Genomic DNA, 5,788 nt, shown 5'->3' with positions numbered 1-5,788 from the left:
GAATGAATGAATATGCAAGAGTGAGCACACGCACACAGGAAGCCTGAGTGCTGCTTTTATCGTGGTTGAGGGTTGGTGTCTAAGCTTTCCCTGGCTCACTCTTTACTGATGAGTTTAAAAAATAAGAGAGAGAATTCAAAGAACAGGAGGGAAAACAAAAATCAAAAATGAAAAAACAAGTAGTCCAAATAGTTATCTAAATCAATAAATCTAAAACAAAGGAGCATCAGCTGGGAGATGCAGCCTGGCTCTTTACCTAGTCACATGGCTGGCAATGGTGTTTGAAATGGCTTTCCTTGAAGTGGATGTCTCAGAAATGGATGTCTTTTTGAAATGGATGTCTCTACAATCAAAGCTTTAAGTCAGGCACTTATATTACCAAAAGAAAGCCAACTGTCAAGGTTTACCCTACAATTACTCATGTGTTCGTGGTAATGCTGATGTAAACAAACCTACTGTACTGCCATTCCTGTAAAGTACAGTATATACAATAGTAGTAGACTACACCACCTAGGTTTGTGTAGGTGAACTCTGTGATGTTCAGACAACTACAAAATTATCTGAAGATGACAGATTTCTCAGAACGTATCCCAGTCATTAAGTTGTGCATGACTATATTTGGTCATCCTGCTTCCTTATAAAACTTGACAAAATCAGCTCTAGCATGGACTATTCCACCGGCCACTAAAAATCTCTCTATTCATCTCATATAATGTATTATATAATAACAACTGTTTGAGAATACCATTTTAATAAATTAGATGAGAAAACATTAAACTCCCATCTGCCCAGATTAAAGTCTTGTATGAATCAATTCATGACTTTGCAGTTAACTCTTTGTTTCTAAACAAAACAAAATAATTTCTCTTCTGTTCTCAAGTTCTATAGTCCTCTCCAGTGGAATATTTTACAAATGATGAACTGGAAAAGGCAAGTATATGTATTCCATGATGAACCATTTACTGAATGTCTACTATCTACCATCAGAGCCGAGAGTACAAACAAATATGACATATCCAATTTCAAAGTATTTTGTGTCTTTCTAAAGGAAGTAATAGATATCTTTTAAAAGATAAAGTAATACTTAAAAACCTACAATAGTTAAAGTAATTAAATGAGTAGGCCATTAGACAGAGAGGCTCTGATGACAAGGAAGCCAAAGTAAGCAAACTGAAACCCAAGTCAGAATCAATGTGATTGAATCCAAGGCAGGGAAACTTGAGAACAATCAATCACAACCAAAAAACCAAATAAGGAAACTTTCTTAAATAAGGAAACTTTAGGCAACCAAAATAAGGAAGCTCTAGGCAACCAAATAATTTTCTTGTGTTGTTTCTATATCTTCTCCATAAAAATCTCTCCCCTAGCTCCTGTGTATGGAGTGCTGCTAACCATTTTTGGTTTGGTGTTAGCTGTTTGAATTGATTGAAATTGAAATAAACTCTTGAAAATCTAAATGTGCTTCAGTTTTACCACAATAGATGACAAAGGACTGTGGTAAAATTAAGCACTGAAAGTGCAGAATATGAATGTGGTGGATTACTCCTGTGGTCCATGCAACTTTTGACAGAGAACAAATCTCTAAGTCTGAAAGCCATTTGTCTGTCAACAGAGGTGTTAGTGAAATTCTCATAAGTCAAGTCTTCTTAGGCTTGAATGGTATTCTTCAGTTTTTAAGCATAGCAATTCAATACTTACTTACACTATCCTTTTAGGACAAATTGTGAGTTCATCGCACTATGAAGAATATGTCTGAGCTTTAATTTGTTAAATTCTTATTCAATATTAACTTTTAATCTGCGTCATAAGGTTTTTGCTTCATGCTGAACTTTATATCAATATAGACACATAAATATGACTAGATATTATATGATGTATGTAGAAATGTATATTATAACTCTACAAAAAGGTGATCTTATTTAAATAAGTATATCATATCATGCACTGAGCATTTTCAAAAACCCACATGGATGAGAAGATTAGTGAGTTAAGAAATAATTGGTATCATAATGCTATCACTGTTTTTAGTGGATATAACCTATATGTAAACTCATAAATTTCAGAATAAAAGAGGTCTACAGTAATAAAGAAACACAGTATTCACTATTTCCATTATATAACAAAATTGTATATTATCAGTGTCAGATTTTTATTTTTTATACCTGTACACACGTGACATTGTTTATTCTTTCATGGTTTAGCAAACTGTTCCTTGCTAAAGAAGAAAATGTTGGAGATAATGAAGCTTATTTTATTATTGATTTGTGACTTGTGGTTGATTGACTGGTTAACTTAATAAGTGACTTGACTAAATGCAAAACTTAAACACTCTTTCTTGAAATAGCCTTCACCAATGATGTCAAAGCTGTGAGAGCTGCTTTCAGAAGAAATGCTAGGTTCAGTTTTTAAGGGTATGTTTTTTGTGTGGAGACTAATATTTTTGTGCAGGGTTTCTGAAGGTCAGGACTATTGGAATTTTTGACCAAATAATTCTTTTTCTGAGAACTGTTCTGTGCATTGTAGGTTATTCAGCAGCATCCCTGGTCTTTATCCAACAGATACTAATAATAACTCCCCACTTTACTTATGATGATTTAAAATATCTTCAGATATTATCCAATGTCTCCTTGAGTCCAGATACACTCCCTCCCCCTCTTTGCAGGTAGAGGAGAGGAGGGGTGAAGGGAATTCAGAGATCACAGATCAAGGGCAGAATCTAACTAAGCACAGATATTCTTCTGGGAAGGTCTTGAGGTGCAGAAAACGGCATTTAATGTAAATTAAATTGAAGAATTAAAGTCGAAATGTTCATTATGTTAAAATTACTAAAGATAAAATGATTACTAATACACATTTTTTTCAAAAGTCAAACAACTTCAAGAACAAAATAATTTCTTTATCCATCCATTTAAGATTGTCTGAATTTCCAAATTAAGAAAATGAAATATTTGAAGGCACTGTTATTCTTGAGAGCTTGTTTGAAGGTTCTAGCAGGGAAGCCCAGCTACTCATATACCCTTGACCAAAGAACAGTCCTGTCCTCCATCGGGGAAGGTCACCCTCTTCCTCCAAGCATGTAGATTCTGAAGGGACACACATGGGGTGGTGAGAGGAAGGGCACACCAGCCTAGGCAGTCAGATCAGCCAAATCAACCCTTGTAGCCAATGAGATGACAGATGTCATAGCCAGGTTGCCCTCACATCTGAGGCACTGCTATTCTTGATGAGTTATTTTGCTCTGAAAGTACTGGGCTCTGAAAGTCTACCTTTAGAATTTCAAAATGGAAGATTTGAATAATTTTGTTTCTGAAAATGCCATTTCAGAATGAGGTATTTGTACATCATCTTATCAATGATGACATTCTCCAATTACTAATAATTTTAAACCAAAGGCTTGTTGAGAAAAAAAAAAAATATCTTGAATAAGATAGATGTTATTCGACTATCCAAAAACACATGTGAATATTATTTAACGGATGGGTGGACATTAAATTAGTTGCTCGAGTAGTCTAATCACCCATTTTTTTAAATTCGGAAAACACAACAACTATGTCAAAGAAATTAGAAACATGCTTTTACTAATATAACTTTAATTAACATTATCCTTAAATAAAAATGGTATTAAAGAAGACATGCCTTTACAACCACCAACTCCAATTCTTTCCTTAGACAGTAGAAATTATCATTTATATTAAAGATCAGCCTAGAGTTAGTTAATTTTGGCTTGAATGCCATAAAAATAATTCAAACTTGGCAATTCTTAATAAATTTACACTCTATAATTTGTGTCAGCCTTAGAACAATTCAACAGACTAAGAAGTCACTTGTCCTTATTCTTAATGTTATTAAGAAGAAAGTGTATGAGATATGCAATATTAGATTACTACATTAACATGTGCTCATTTATACTCTAGAGTAGAAAATTAAACTTCTAGCATTCCTGCAAGCCAAAATGTATCAATTCTTAAATCAAGACAAGATTTACTAATTATTTCTATAATGTATCACAGACCCTCTTACAAGCTTCACACTGTTCTCCCATGGTGAGGCCTTTATTTCTATAAATAGAACTGCTTTAAAAAACAATATAATACTACAACTGCATCAAGCAATTCAAAGGATCTCACAGACAAAATATCCATCCACACACTGCCAGTGCGTTTCTGTCTGTGGGGCACTGACAAATATCGGATGGCATCATCCATTCACTGTGTGAAGCTAACCCTAAGGCTGCCTGGAGAGACATATTCAAAATGAGTCTAGCAGGTGGGGAAGTAATAAATACATTATGTGGGCTAGATTTTTACAGGAAAACATTGCTGGCTAAAACTTTTATTTTTTATTTTTTTTCTATTCTCAGAGGCTTTTAAGTCTTTTAGAGCTTTATTTTAGGCTTTTACATAAGAGTAAATGTAAGTTAAAGCCCAGTCGTCTAGAAAAATGGGAAACTCCCATGTGATTAACTGTTGATCTTGTTGAGACTGTAGGAGGCACTTCATTGTGAAGGTTATCACCAGCAGTTACGGCCCTAACGTATGTATATAATGTTTCTTTCACCAATACTGGATTTAGACTGAGTTTCTGAAAATTATTCTTTGTTGTGGGAAGATCTGTCACCAGAGGGGAACTAATCCAGAGCCCAGAAAAGGAGAGGATGGATATCTTGATTTCACACTGGTAGAGAAACTCCAAAGGTGAGGATGATTAGAGAGGCAAAGACCAGCCTAGATCATTTTACTGACCACCCCCATGCATCACTCAGACTGAGTAACTGACTGTTTGGACCTGGACTAGCAGAAATTTTATTCTGGCATTGTCCTGAACATCTGAGGCTGGAAGCCATCAGTATCCTCACGGAATTAACACAGTTGCAGAGATTGGAATGAAAAGGAAAGGATTCTAGGGAGAGGTGACTGGACTCAGAGAGTAGACAATTGATAGTGATCGAAGTCACTCTCAGTTACTGAGGTGGGCTATGGTGCCGGCTCCATGGAACAAGAAGAGAACAGAGGCCACACATGTGGTAACCACCTCTGGATCAATTCCTTTTTAGTTTTCACAGGCCTTCCATGTATTTCGTCTAAGGGTAAAAATTAGTTTCTACTATTACTGTTAAAAATTAGGGCAAGGTCTACAACCATGTTTTCCATAAGGTAGAGCTAAATCATGATAGTGGCAGGAGACCACCAACCAAGGCAGATTTATTAATGTGTAGAATATCGAAAGAACTTGTGGCACTCTCTGAAATTATTAAGTAATGCTTGGAAAGAAGAACCTGGTTTGAAAAACAAAAAGAGAAGGAGAAAAAAAAAGGGAGGGAAAACAAAATTTAAGTTCAGAGAGATTATGAAAGGATTATAAATTTGAGTAAAATAACATATTCTATCATGTACTTCCAGGATACCACATGCAAAAGTAATCCATGGAATTAGATGTTCTATAGTATACCTTTTATTTTAACCATAGCTGCTGAAGCAAAATTCCTACTAAATAAAAAATAACTCTATGTTTAAAAGCTCATTTACTGTTTTGTCAATATCATATATTAAATCAGATACCTTTCTCCACAGTGATCATGAATTCTCTTGGTATTGTTTAATAATTTTGCTTCTTTTATTTTTATAGCATTTAGCTTTCCATTTCAAGTAATAGATACTCAATAGGTACAACTTGAAAATTTTAAAAATATTTCAGATAATATTTTCCCCTAAAGATTACAACCGATGGTGTTTTCAGTATAAACTTAAAAATCATATTATGATTAAATGTATGCAGATACACATGCCTA

The sequence above is a fragment of the Pteropus vampyrus genome, unplaced genomic scaffold, assembly GCF_000151845.1.
Source record: "Pteropus vampyrus isolate Shadow unplaced genomic scaffold, Pvam_2.0 Scaffold37, whole genome shotgun sequence".
NCBI lineage: Eukaryota > Metazoa > Chordata > Mammalia > Chiroptera > Pteropodidae > Pteropus > Pteropus vampyrus.
Note: the sequence above shows the minus strand (reverse complement) of the source record.